This window comes from Pogona vitticeps, chromosome 3 (genome assembly GCF_051106095.1).
Source record: "Pogona vitticeps strain Pit_001003342236 chromosome 3, PviZW2.1, whole genome shotgun sequence".
In the NCBI taxonomy this organism is placed as follows: Eukaryota; Metazoa; Chordata; class Lepidosauria; order Squamata; family Agamidae; genus Pogona; species Pogona vitticeps.
The window spans coordinates 260,915,836-260,930,675 of NC_135785.1; the positions used below are offsets into that span (position 1 = coordinate 260,915,836).

The following is a 14,840-nucleotide window of genomic DNA, read 5'->3' on the forward strand; positions in this document are numbered from 1 at the left end:
ACAAAAAGGACCAGAATGACCTTTGTTGTATCACAACGTAAATTTATATTTTTGAACGACAACTCTTAGATTTCCTCCAGCAGCAAAACGCAAGTTGTCACATCTCTAAATACCGTATTTTTCCATGTATAAGACTATACTTTTGTTCTAAAAACTTTAGACTAAAAATTGAGGGCCGTCTTATACACAGAAGTAAGCTGAGGTGAGAATAAAAACAAGTGGAGGGGAAAGCAGGGATCAAAGCGATCCTGCAGCGCTTTGATCCCTTTCCCCCTACACTGGCTAAGCCCCACTTAGATTTCTTAATTTTGGATTAGAAAAGTGGGGGGCATCTTATACATGGCGGCGTCTTATATATGGAAAAATATGGTACAATTGCAGTGTAATGGCCAGAATCCTGCTTGTGCATCAGAGGGATTCGCCACTCCTTTGCAGAAGTCCCACTAAATTAAAGAGAATGCCCTTTGATGCATGCAACCACAAGCCAAAAATTCAGCAAGATGCACACAGCAGTTCACCATAAGGAATGCTGCTTGGCACAATTACTCTGTCACTGGCTAAATTTATCTTAGACCTGCAGAGCTGGAAGGGACTCTGTGGTCCATTGTATCCAGCCCCTGTAAAGGAGTCACGGAGGGGATTCAAACTCCCAACCTTTGGCTCCACAGCCAGAGAGCTAAGCCACCGAGCTATCGTAAGTAAACAGGTATTTTTAACTCATTACCCCAAGCTCTGCTCTTATCTCGTGTGAATGCATATATTTTTAATTAAATTTAGCTACTGCAACTCTGGAGCAGATTTCCTGCACTGGTTTCACCACGTTTCAACTGTTATCAGTATATGTAAGCTATCACCTTCATTGCACAGAAAATATTTACCACTATAGTAGAAATCGGAAATAACTGAACCGAGGCTATCATATTTTGCATGCATCGTGGTACAAAAGATGCACTGGGAAAAACAATAAGGCTATGAAAAGTGAAAGGCAGTAGGAAAAAGTGGAAAAGTCAATGCGTGATGTATTGACTCAATAAAAGGGCTGCTAATGGCAGGAAATTGTGGAGGCCCCTGGACAATAGACAACTGGACAATAGACAACGACAAGCCGGAGCTACAGTTCTTTGGGCATGAAAAGACATGAATGGCAGGGGAAGTGGCAGGCAGGTAGGAGAAGAGGACGCCCTACTGTGAGATGCATTGACTCAATAAATAAACCATGGCTCACGCATCTGGAAGACCTGAGCCGGGGGCTCCTAACAACAGGAACGTCTGGAGGTCATTAATCCATAGGACTGCTGTAAGTCAGAGGCGACTTGACAGTACGGAAACCTTGAAGTCCTGCAGTTCCAAGACTTTTCAGTTCCCAACTTAACAACAGAGAACTCCTAGTATGAGCCCTCCTCGCGTGGCTGTCGTAAGGCTCCTCGCTGAGCAAAGGACTGCGAATCACACCGAATATTCAAAAGCAGCAGCAGGACTCCCATTTGGGACTGTCGCCAAGGTGGGATTTGGTCCATGCAAAATCTGAGCAAACGTGCCCATAAAATCGCTGGTTTCTGCTTTTAAACCGGAGCAGACAAAGTGTGGATTGTGGGCTGTATATATTGCCCTCCAAGCTGCTTTTGCAGCCTTCAGATCCTACAAAACCCTGATGACACCATTCCCCGTAGCATTCCCCCCGAAAGAAACGCCTGTCCCTGCTTGACAAAGCCTCTAGGAACAGCAGTTTTTACATTGAAAAGGTGGATTGGAGGGTTCCCCCCCCAACCCACAGGTATCAAAGCTGAAAGTGGACCAAATCTGATTTTGATTTATTTGACATTTGAGGGCATTTCCAGGCCTGCTGCCTGCCTGCCACTGGAAACTGGGGTCAACCAATTGCCCTCCGACCCTGTCCCCTATCTCACCCCTGGCTTGCAGGTCTGGCATTTTTCCATTTGCTGAAGTTTTAAAGCTTTCCCCCTGGTTTTGTCTTTTTTTAAGCATTTACTTGACTTTATCTTCAACCGACTTGTTTTGGGGAGCCACTTTCGTTGTTAATGGAAAAGGGTGTGAAAACAAAATAAATCACTCCCTGTAACACCCAGAGGATGGGAATCGAGCCATAAATAAGCCACAAAGCCGATCCACGGATTGTCCACTTCATGCCCCTTGCTCTCTGGCATAAGCAGAACCACGATCTGTTCTCTCTCTCCCTCTGCTTCAAATAGAAATTATTTGGCAACCTCACAATAACTGCCCGAGGAGGATGTGTATTTCCAGTCAGCAGGAACCTGGACTACATGTGAGCAGGGGAGCCGGATAAAACATCTGATCCAAAATAGCTCAACGGGCACAGCGGGTGTTGGCTATGCAGGCGACATCCAGGTTCCATCGTGACGTCTCCAGCTAAAAGCTTCCACAGGTAGCGTGTGACGGAAAAAAAAACTCCGCTTGCCGAGAGAGCAGCTGCAAGGGAAGCTAAAAAAACAGGCAGTTCTAGAATCCTTGAATTCAAAAAAGAACTCCAAAGATCATCTCTTCTAACCCCTTGGAAATGGACACTCACAACATCCTCAAAGTGGGACATCTAATTTAGGTTTTGAAGTGTCCCCCTCTAAAGAAGAACCCAAGAGCATCTTGGTCAGAAGCCTGCTCCATCAAACAGGTATCATTCTGTTAGAAGAAGGGGATAGCTTTTAAGTATCTGGTGGCGGTTGTGAGTTCGATTCCTCGCTGTGCCTCCTTGACAGAGGCTGGACTGGACCACCCATAGGGCCCCTTCCAGCTCTGCAGTGCTTAAGATTAAACCATTTTACGAGAAGAAAGGAGAGAGATAAAGGGAACAAATTAAGGTAATAAATAAAGAAATAAACTGGCCATTTCCCTGTAGCCTTAAGGCCACCCAATGCAAAAAAAGGAGCTGTAATTCTAAGAACAGTTCTCTGCAGCTTCTTTTTCTCTCTTCCTCAGTTTCCGTTCAGCAACTTCAACAGCGCAAGACAACCCAGGCTCAGCTGAAGTCTCTGAGTCAGCAGGATGAAGCCTCGGTGGTTTGGTTGAAAAAAACAAACCAAACAAACACTGGTTCAAAGTATTAAATCATCAGCCTCCTGGCGAGGCCTTCTTTTTGACTGAAGGATGAGGAATGAAATTTTTACAGTTCTTCAGATCTGTTAAGAAGGCGACCAGAAAGGTTTGTGACCCATTGTTATTGTGCCTTCTCTTACCACGGTACTCCTTCTCTCCCCGAATTTTTCTAGGATTCTGCTAGACCCTTTTCACAGAATTGCCCTCCTTTCCTCTCCTCACAGACAGACCTGCCCCATAGTTAAATGCACGCTAGCAAAGGCCTTTTGATTCAGAAAGGGTCTTGGCAAGCTCTCCGGAGACAGCCTATTCATTACATTTTCATGGGTTACTGTGATTAACCAGTCTATTTTGTCTGCCAGTTTACGAGTCTTGCATATTTTATGCACAGTGTTTTAACTATGGGCTTTTTTAAAAAAAAAAAAATCATTTGTCACCTCAGATGCCATGCAAAGGCAGGCGACAACTTTAAATATGTCTTATTTATACGTCTTAAACCCAAATATAGCTTTAAACCAGGATGTTTTATTTATCTGTCTGACACCCAGGTATAGCTAAGCGAATTACTGTACAGTGGTGCCTCGCTTTACGATTGCCCCACATTATGACAAATCTGCTTTATGATGATCTTTTTGCGATTGCAAAACGATGGTCTAAATGGGGGAATTTCGCTTTGCGATGATCGGTTCCCTGCTTCGGGAACTGATTCTTCGCAAAACGATGATTTTTCAACAGCAGATCGGTTTCAAAATGGCCACCGGGTAAATCAAATGGCTCCCCGCTGTGTTTAGGGACGGATTCCTCGCTATACAGGCAGCGAAAATGGCTGCCGTATGGAGGATCTTTGCTGGACGGTGAGTTTTAAGCCCATTGGAATGCCTTGAAAGGTTTTCAATGCGTTTCAATGGGCTTTTTATTTTCGCTTTACGATTTTTTCGCTTAACGGCGATTTTCCTAGAACGGATTATAGTTGTTAAGCGAGGCACCACTGTACGTATCTAGCTGGGGAGCCAGAGGTTGGGAGTTGGATTCCCTACTTGTGCCTCCCAGGAGATGGGTGAGCGTGTGTTGCCTTGGGCCGGCTGCACAGCTCAAGAATTCCCCCAAGAAAAGAGAATGGTACTCTCCACCTACAAAATCCTGGGAAGGGCTGCTGTAAATCAGAACTGCCACAAATGAGAATGGACTTACTGACTGTTATTATTACAGCCTACCAAAAAGTTTATTTTCTTTGGCGTACCCCTTCCAAAATAAAACTTTCTGAGATCTGCCACATAGAAGGTTACCACCACAGAGTTGTACTGAAACAGTACAACTCGCTTCCAAGTAAACATAGAAATAATAGAAAAGTGAAGTTGGAAGGGATCCATGAGGCCATCCAGACCGACCCCCTGCTCAAGGCAGGAATCCAAATCAAGGCAGATCTGCCAGGTGATTTATCTAAGTTTTTCTTTAATGCCTCCAGGGTTGGAGCGCTCACCAACTCCTGAGGTCACTGTTTCTACTGTCATATTGCTCTAACAGTTCAGGAGTTTTTCCTGAGATTCAACCAAAATCTGGCTTCCTTTAACTTGAGCCATTGGTCCATGGGGCAATGAAGAATCGGGCACGACTTAATGACTAAATAACAAAAATGGTTGTGCGTCCTGCACTCTGGGAGGATCGAGAACCGATCTCGCCCCTCCTCTGTATGGCAGCCTTTCCAATATTTGAAAAGTGCTACCCTATCACCCCCTCAGCCTTCTTTTCTCAAGGCTAAACATGCACAGGATCATTCTGAAAATAATTGCCAAGAGTGGTCCAATACACACCCTCTCTGTGTGCGAATCAGGTTAAGTCTCTCCCGCGAGTGTCTAGCCTTGAACAGCAGGGCTTACTTAGGGGTGGCCCCCTCTCTCATCCTATTTGCCCCGCCTCTCTGGCATCACAAGGACCCACCCCCTTAGTCACAGGGTTCGTCCTTGAATGCTCAAGGCAGGAGATGTTGCCGGTCTAGCAAGCCTAGTTAGGCATCAGGTGGGAAACCCAAAGGCTGGATCCAACTTGGGTTGTGTGCTTTTCTACCCAAACAGCAGGAACAGTTTAAGGTGTTATGAAGGAGAAGATCACGGTTTACTGCTCTGCCTCAGGCAGCAAAGTGTCCTGAATGGGCCCTGCCGTTATCTGTTCTTATAACTGAAGTCTGGATACAGTATTCTGAAACAGAGGTGGGACACTGATGCTGAAGAACTACTATTCCCATTATCCTTCACTGCCGATCAAGCTGACTGGGAGCAATGGGCATTTGAGTACGATGCCACCGGGCCACATATTCCCTAGCTGTGTTTTCAAGTCTAGTGCAAACTCTGGACAAAATATCCAGATAAAAATTTAGAGTAAGTTGCTTATCCATCCATCCATCCATCCATCCATCCATCCATCCATCCATCCATCCATCCATCCATCCATCCATCCATCCATCCATCTATCTATCTATCTATCTATCTATCTATCTATCTATCTATCTATCTATCTATCTATCTATCTATCTATCTGTCTGTCTGTCTGTCTGTCTGTCTGTCTGTCTGTCTGTCTGTCTGTCTGTCTATCACCAGCTTTCCTTCTTATCCATCCATCCATCCATCCATCCATCCCACCCCCTACAGCTTTAGAGCAACAGAAAAGAGCAATGTCCAGTTATTCCGAAGCAGGGCAGATTGCAGGTTGTGGTTGTTTTTTAAAATGTGGACACCCCAGATGTGCTGAACTAAAGGTCCAATTATAGACACCAGCAGGTAGAGGTGATCTGATTTTTGATCTGGCATTTCTGGAAGGTGTCAGGTCAAAGAAGGTTAGCTGGACTGTATTGGCGAAGGCTTTCACGGCCGGGATCTAATGGTTGTTGTGGGTTTTTCGGGCTCTTTGGCCGTGTTCTGAAGGTTGTTCTTCCTAACGTTTCTCCAGTCTCGGTGGCCATGGGCATCTTCAGAGGCCAGCACTGTCCTCTGAAGATGCCGGCCACAGAGACTAGCGACATGTCAGGAAGAACAACCTTCAGAACACTGTGGCAGCCCTCCCACAAGAAATATGGCAGGTAGTGAAAATTTGGGGGAGGCACTCCTTAATGGGAGAGAGGAGGAAAGAAGAAAAATATTGAATGATGGAGCACCTTCTTGTTATTTTTATTGCTTCCAATCCTGTTTCTGGTAGTTACCATTCGTTATAAAAACCACTAGATTTAGCTATCTGGTTGCAGAGTCTGAAGTCTGGCGTTTGATTCCCGACGATTGACCCCTTGATAAGGACTGGACTCCATGATGCATAGGGTCCCTTCTGCCTTTACAGTTCTTAGGTTATTAGAACGGCTGGATAACTCAGTGGTTTAGAGGAGAGGTTGGGAGTTCGATTCCCCCACTGGGCCTCCTTTAACACGGGCTGGAGTCCATGATCTTAGGAGTCCCTTCCAGCCCTGCAGTTCTAAAATGCTGATGATAATGTTTTGTTATAATCATTTGGTTTTCTTTAATTAAAAAAATTAATTGATTTTACAGTATATTTTGGTTTCCGTATTTTGCTGTACATTGCCTAAAGTTAAAAGGTTTGCTAGATGGGCTGTATAAAATTCAATGAAAGGAAGAGAGAGAGAGAGAGAGAGAAAGCAAGCTAGCTAACTAACTTCTGGAGGGCTAAAGACATTACCTGTTTTCTTAAGTTGTAAAAAAAAATTCAGCATTTGGAAAGGATTCTTTCATGGACGATCCATTCCAGATTCTGGGAATCGTAGTGCAAAAAAGCCATTTTTCCCAACCACTCAAGGTTGTGTTAAACCCAGGCCAGGCGTCTGTTTTCGTTCCCACAATTTTGGAGCCCCCGCAGGGCAATTGACATGTCTGGGCTGATCCTTCAAGAGGGTCACCTTTTAACCTCTCCACCATCTCCTGGTTTTGGAAGAGAGGAATTTCCCTTTTCCCTTATCTGTGCTCCCTTTTCCTGTCATCAGAACTTCTGGGGAAAGTCTTTACAGGAAATGTCTCAAAACTACTCTTGCCCCCCCTAAACACACACTCAAATACGAGAAAACACACACACACACACACACACACACACACACACACACACACACACGCACACGCACACGCACACGCACACACACGTACCTCTTCCGGAAGATCTAGAGCTGTTAAGGAGAGGGTGAGGAAGACGCCAGAGAAAGAAAAGAAGGAGGAAAGGGGGTGGGACCGGGAAGGAGGAGGAAGGGGAAGACGGAGGAGGTGATTTTTGGGAAAAGGGTGGAGGGAAGAAAAGAGAAAAAAGGGGCACCGTTGGTACCCGAGGGCTGGGCATCGGAGTTCTGGCGGCTGATCATATTACTTGCAGCCGTGGCAAAGTTAGGGTGTGCACACACACACAGAATACCAGGCCATAAAGAGGAGGAAAGGAAGACTGGTGTGTGTGTGTCTGTGTGTCTGTCTGTGTGTGTGTGACAGAGAGAAAAAAATGAGGGACGAATAAATTAAAACCATTTGTTGGGGGGAAAACAGGCCTGCGCACAAACGGCTCACCATCTCTCTTGAATTCATCATGCAAATGACGCTCAAGGAACCCACAGCTAATCCTGCCCGGATTTTGGAAAAGTCCTCCTCGGGGCACTACAACTCCCACCATCCCTTCAGCGCTGGAAGGAAGGGCGGTGTGATACTTTTATCAGATTACTGAAAAATCACAAACGTATGCTTGGAATACCGCACGGGTCTCCATCGGACGGGCAGCACAGAGCTAGGGGTGGTGCAGAAGAAGGGTTCTCCCAATCGTGGCCAGGTGAGCGGGCCAGGTTCTTTTGCTGAAAGCCAGAGGCTGGGGGATTTGGGGCACTGTAGTAAAAGAAGTCAGCTCTCCCAAAGGCTGGACCTAGCTTTCTGGCAAGCAGATGCTGCTCCAGCATCGAGGCATAATTCATCAGGAGAACCACAACTGTTTAGGTCAACAACTCCCAAAATCCACAACCTAGTGGTTGCAGAAGCTGGGGATTCTGGGAGCTGAAGTCCAAAAACCTGAAAGATCAAACCGTGAGAAACGCTTGTCCTGTTGCATCCATACCTGTTGTACCCGAAATCCCACAACACTGGTGCCAGTCCTTCCCAAACTGGCTTCCTAAATGTTATAACCTTGCACCCCTCTGATGATTTTGGGTCCCCCTTCTGTGGCTCTTCTCCAGTTCTGTCGTATTCTTTTCAGGCTGCAGGAACCACAGGTGACAAAATTCGCCCGAAAAGACAGTGATGCTAAGAAAAGTGGAAGGCAGCAGGAATAGAAGAAGACCCAAAAGAGATAGATGGACTCAGTAAAGAACCACAGCCTGCAAGAACTGAGCGAGGCTGTTAATGACAGGACCTTTAGCAGATCATTAATTTATATGGTCGCCATAAACCAGAAATGACTCAATGGCACCTAACAACAGCAAGAGAGGCGCATGCTGTAGTATAAGCGGGGCCACAATTTAGAGCGATGCAAGTCCACTGTGATAACCACGGCTTGATTCTGAATGCAGGGAATCTTCCTAATACACACAATCCAGTTCCTCATCTCAGAGCAGAAACAGAAGGGAACACATGCGGGTGTTGGAGAGACGCCATTAAGGGAGTCTTTCGGTTTTGTAAATCCAGACTTCAAAGCTGAAAAGACTTCTCCTGAAGGAGAGAGAAGCTCCTGGCCTGACATGCAAGAGGCTTTTCATCCATTTATCCTTTTTCTAATCAATGGCTGTCTATAATAATCTGGTTTTTCGGCCGCAGAATTCTGCTACCTTTGTAACTCAGACTTTGCTCATCTCCCAATGCAAAGGGATAAGCACTGAAACTAGCAACTCCACGATGCTCTATCCGGACATGCACATTTTTGCCATATCCCACACAGGCACATAGGCATGTCTGTATGAACCACACTGAGATGCATCCAATACTTTTCCTACCCAGTGGTGACAGGTCCCACTTTACCTTTTAAATCTTACTGCCCTAACACAGGCAGTCCAAACCCAAGCGACAGGCGCCGCCTGGACTCTGAAATGTTGGGATGTGATTCTCCCTGTACTCACCTTCCGCTTGTTTCCCTATCACAATGTGGAAGTCCCACAAAAGCCAAGGAATGGAAAATCAGCTGCAGGATCTTCTCTGCTGCACCCATTCCCCCTTAAACTATGTCCTCTCCAGTTTTGGGCAGGAGGCTAGTTAAAAAACCGCAGGCACCCTCTTTTAATTCAGAAGTTTGTAAAGTTTTGGAAAACAGTGTGTGGGAGGGTGTAATAGACGTGTAACACGTCTGCTTGCACCACCACCCCTTTGTGATCGGCTCACTCTCTCCCCCAGTGTCTCTGGAAACGGAGCCCCGAAGTTTCGTCCACCCTTCCTTGCAGAAAGCAGGGGTTTTTAAGGAGGGCCCCCCTGCGCCCGCAAAATTTTGGCTTCTCGCCCGCTCCCTCCTCGTTTGGAGGGCGCGATCTCACGACCCCGCATCTCTAGCGCAAGAGGCGAGAAGGCAGAGGGGTGTGTGGGGCCGTCTGAACGCGGAGACGCGCGTCCGCGGAACGCCCCGGGATGCCCTGCGCGAGAGGTCCCCCGGGGGTTGATCCTCGCCTTTGGCCGCGGATCAGCGGATCTCAAAGGAGGAAAAGTGGGGGGGGGGGAGGAGGAGAAACAAACACAAAATAAGAGAGAGGGGGGCTTACCTGGATGTGCGCAGAAAAAAGACCGATCTTGCAAGTTGCAACCGGGAAGGATCCCTCCTCTCTTTCTAACACACACACACACCGCCTCCCTGATCCCGATCCTCCTCCTCCCCCCCTTCCTCCAGATCCTCCCGTGGGGGGGGGAGTGCGCGCCCCGCTCCGCCTCCCCTACCTGGCCCCCGGCTCTCCTCGGCTTCCCCGACGGAGCGATCCCCAGGCGGGATCTGCGAGCGATCCTTTCCCCCTTCAGCGGGGGCGCGAAGCGGGCACCTTCCCAGCCTACCGGAGCTTTTTTGGGGGGGGGGTGGGGGGGAGAAGGAGGATGGCGGCGGCGCTCCTGCGGGGATCGCCGGCCGCCTTTCCGCCTGGTCTCCGCGGCTTTAACGCGCCCCCGCTCCGCGCCTTCTCGCCGCCTCCATCGCCGCCGCCTCCTCCTCCCGCGGGCCAGGAGGGACCGGCCGCGCCTCCCCGAAGGCGCCCCGGCGCTGCTGCAGAGCCGGCCGCCCCGGCCGCTCCCCTCCCTTCCCCAAACGCCGGGGAGCGTCGCCAAAGTGCGCAGCCGAGCCTGGCGCGTCCACACCCCGGCCCGGCCCGTCGCTCGGCTGCCAAGGGAGCCTGGGCTGGGAAAAGAAAGGGGGGGGGACCCCGGCGCTTCCCTAGAGGATAAGGGGGGGACATTCCTTTTTTGGGGGGACTACACCTCCCAAAATCCCCCACCTGCAGGTTTCTTTGGTGGGATGGGGACGGGCCAGGTGGTCCCAGAGTGGGTGGGGTGGCCCCCGGCTCTTCTCCATACCCACAGGTCTAAGGTTTGGGGGAAAACCTTTCCCATTCCCCACGGCGAGGACCCCCCCCCCCAAGATTCTCCAGGCTGGGGATTGCCTGAGGACATCATCCTTTATTTTGGACGGCGACTCAGGCTGTGCAGTCTGCCAACCGAATAAATGTGAGTTAGTGTTGGAGCTGATGGAAGGTGAACGGGCTGACCTGGCAGGTAGAACAGGAACCTGGAGAAGAAGGGAGGGGAGCCCCTTCCCAGTGATGCCCCCCACCCAGGTTACTTGATCATGGCAGGTCAGAGGGTCAGGGAGGGAGTGTTGTCCCTGGCCAGAGAAGCTTCGTCAATGTCAGCATGATGTCCACCTTCCAGGTGTCTTTCCTTCATGCTGGAATGCTGGAACAGGAAGGGACTGGTATTGGTCTACCACTCCCCTCTGTGGCCCAACACAGCTCTAGAAGGTCCCTGGGACTTTTGCTTCTGGAGCACTTCAGCTGGACTAGATCAGGTGGAAAGCTCTTTAATCTCTCTAGATTGAGAGCAAAGTCCAGCTGAAATGCTTGTGGGACTTCCTCTTCCCCGATGATGCAGCCGTTGTTGCCCGCTCTGCTGAAGAGCTCCAACAACTCATGCCAAGACTTTGGATTAACAATCAGCCTGAAGAAAACACAAGTCATGGGCCATCGTGTGGACTCACCTCCCTCTATTACCATCTTCATGCAAGAATTGGACATTGTCCATAGCATTGTGGACCTTGCTTCAACGATCTCTGACACTCTCGCCCTGGATAAACGCATTGGCAAAGCAACTACCATGTTCTCTAGACTCACAAAGAGAGTATGGCTCAATAAGAAACTGACAACACATACCAAGATCCAGGTCTATAGAGCCTGTGTCCTGAGCACACTCCTGTCCTGCAGTGAGTCCTGAACCCTTTGTGCACAGCAGGAGAGGAAGCTGAACACCTTCCATATGCGTTGCCTCCGACGAATTTTTGGGATCACCTGGCAGGACAAAGTTCCAAATAGAGTAGTCCTAGAATGAGCTGGAATTTTTAGCATGTATACATGACTGAAACAGCGAAGTCTACGTTGGCTCGGGCATGTCATGAGAATGGCTGATGGTCGGATTCCAAAAGATCTCCTGTATGGAGAATAAGTGCAGGGAAACCGCCCCAGAGGGAGACCACAGCTGCGATACAAGGACATCTGCAAGCAGGTTCTGAAGGCCTTAGGAACAGACCTCAACAGATGGGAAACCCTGACATCTGATCGTTCAGCCTGCAGGCAGGCAGTCCATCATGGTGTCTCCCATTTTGAAGAGACCCTTGTCCAGCAGGCTGAGGCAAAGAGGCAGTCCCAAAATGAGCAAAAGAAGGGAGCTGGACAGGGGACAGGTTTGTATTTGTCTTCAGTGTGGAAGGGATGGTCACTCTCGAATTGGCCTTCTCAGACGCATGAGCCGTTGTTCCGAGTCCTCCATACAGAGGCCATGAACACAGTCTCTCAAGACTGAAGGATGCCTAACTAATGAAATGTCAACTTCCATGTGGATACACAGTGGTCTGGAGTTCCTGGATGTCCTAGCTTTGCCCACCCAGGTTGCAGGTTCCACCCTTGAGCTGGAAGGGGCAGGGAGAGGATGCTCTGAAGGTGGTCAGCCTTGAGTCCTCCCTCTCATCATGGTCATATCACCTCCCTCCGAGACCTGAACTCTGCACGACTCTACTCCTTTGTGAGAGACCAAGACCATGATCTACCTCTAAAGACTAGCTTTAACAGCCGGCGGTTATAATAAATATAGATCCATTGCCAATATTCCATTCTTAGGCAGGTGAATCGAGAAGGTGGTAGTTAACCAGTTGCAGTCATTCTTCGGATAGCCAAAATCCATTTCCATCAGGCTATGAACACAGGCCATTGATTGTCCAGAGAGAGGCAGCGAGGGGGGGGGGGGGTAACCCTGCTAGTCCTCCAGGATTTTTCTGTGGCCTTTGAGACTACAGTATAAACCATGGGACCCTTCTATCAGGTTTAGGACTTTGGGGGACGGATCTGTTCTTGGGTGGCTCCAGTCTTTCCTTGAGGGCTGTGTTACATACAGCACTGATGTTACCTGTCTGTCATGGGTTTGGAGGGAAAGTTCCATCCTATGGGGAGTGGAAGGCGGGACATCAGGAGGAGGGGCTGTACTGTATATATATGTGAAGCCTGTGTGGTGAAGTTGGGAGACGCTGGGATGTGAAGAAGCAGCAGCTGGGAAGAAGAAGCTGGTGTGGGAGTCTGTGTGTCAGACAGGGTACTACTGTGTGTCAGAGTACCAACCTGATAGGTTCAGGTGTCTGTTGGTTAGCCAGAACTGATAGGTTCAGGGTCTGTGCTTCAAGTTAAGGGTTCTGTGTGAGCCAAACTGTATGCATGTATGAGTGAAACTAAGCCACGTTACTTTAACTTATTCACCTGATCATTTTATTTTCCCTGTGTGTTGTTTTAAATAAACCTTATTCTTTTATTTGTTGAAAATCCATCCCTGCTCTGTGTGACTTCTTATAGGGAATGGTTGGTGGCAGCTTAGTTAACGTGTGGCAGATCCCAGTAGGTCTGGGTTTGTCACATTGATTGGTGTCCAGCGTGTGGGATACGACTGGTCCAGTTGTCCAGCGGTCCAGCAAAGCCTTGGCAAGTGTGCCCAGAGCAAGGGGGGGTCTAGTCAGGGACAATCTGAGAGCACGTAGGTAATCTTCTAGGTGTACCTCAGGGGGAGGTGCGCTAGTGGAAGAACGTGCCAACTGGGGAGACTAGATTAGGGTGCTCTGAGGCAGCCTGGTTTTGGCGGGAAAAAAGCTGAGGCAAAACTGTGAAATAGAAGTGAGCTAGCCTGCCTGCTGAGAGGCCCAGCAGAGGGGGGTAGACTTTAACTCGCTACAGTTGCAAGTTAGTGCTGAAAGGACAGCAGCAATCTATAGGGAAAGCTGGTTCTGAGGCAAAAGAAAAAAAAAAGTGGTCGTTTTATTTTGAGGCTTGACTTTTTAAAGCAGCTTGTTCTGAGGGGGGATTATGCCCTTGACTCGAAGCCAAATGGCAGAAATGGGTGAAGTGAAAGACCCCCAGGTTGACCAAGGTTCTGAGGATGAATTTGGCTCAGTGCAAGGTGACAGCACAGGAGAGCAGAACCCAGAACTCAGAAAAATACTCCTAGCCCAACAGCATGAACTGAGGGTGAGGGAAATGGAGGAAAGATTAGAGAGAGAAAGAAGGCAATTTGAATTGGAATTGCAGAGAGAGAAAATGGCGTTTGAATTAAAAAAATTGGAACTGATGAACCAGAACAATAATAACAATAGGGATTCTGAGGGAGGCCAACTGTCTAAAGCTGACCTGAAGAAATTCCCTGTGTACCACAAGGGAGATTGTCCTGAGGTGTTCTTTTCCCTAGTGGAAAGAGCGTTTGTGGACTTCTCAGTGAGGGAAACTGAGAAGATGACCATCATGCGATCTTTAATCAGTGGTAGCCTGGCTGAGGTCTATGCCGAGATGCCTGAGGAACTGATGAAAGATTTTGCAGAGTTTAAAAAACTGGTGTTTGCAAGACATGGGATAAATGCGGAACAGCTGAGGCAAAGATTCAGGTCCCTCACAAAGAAACCAGAGCAGACTTTTACCCAAGTGGGGGCCCAATTGGTGAGGCTGCTTGAGAAATGGCTATCTCAGGAGGGGACAGAGACCTACCAGCAGCTTAAAGACTTGATAGCGCTGGAACAGTTCTATTCAGTCCTGCATGGGGAACTGAAATTCCAGGTGAGGGAAAGGAAACCGAAATCTGTGGCAGAAGCCGCCGAGATTGCAGATTTTATTTATCAAATAAGAAAACCCTTAGGTGCTGAGTGGAAATCTGTAGATAAACCCAAAGAAACCTACAGCAAGTACTCTCAGGGACCAGGGAAAAGCCAGCAAGGGGGAGGGGCCCATGGTGAAGGGAAGCCCTCAGACATGAAACCAAGACCTCAGATTTTGGAGGGAAAACCAAAACAAGATGAGAGAGACTCAAAATACACCAGAAAATGTTATTTCTGTCAGGGAAAGGGCCATCTAATCTCAGAGTGTGAGAAATTAAGGCAGCTAAAAGGAATGGTGCCTCAGGATTCGAGTGGAACCAAGCCAAAAGCTGTGTTCTGTGTCCAGAAAGAGCAAGGCTCATTGTCACTGAGGGAGCCTGTTGCCATGGCTACTCAATCTGGAACAGCTACATCTGCTGATCAGGCTGAGGAAAATGGTCCTCTTGTAGAGGTCAGGC

At 48.5% G+C, this 14,840-nt stretch overlaps 1 protein-coding gene across 3 annotated transcripts in view; it reads right to left on the reverse strand.

The window, feature by feature from the left end:
• Positions 1–10,297, reverse strand: part of TSKU (tsukushi, small leucine rich proteoglycan) — a 28,915-nt gene extending 18,618 nt beyond the window's left edge. Inside the window, exon 1 of one of the 3 annotated variants that reach the window (XM_020777646.3) lies at positions 9,942–10,297. The gene's annotated coding sequence lies outside the window, so the exon portion shown is untranslated. Of the gene's footprint in view, positions 1–7,205; positions 7,940–9,769; positions 9,882–9,941 lie in introns of those variants that run through there. The other 2 variants (XM_020777647.3, XM_072993461.2) reach the window with 2 other exon arrangements.
• Between the last annotated feature and the right edge of the window lie 4,543 nt (positions 10,298–14,840).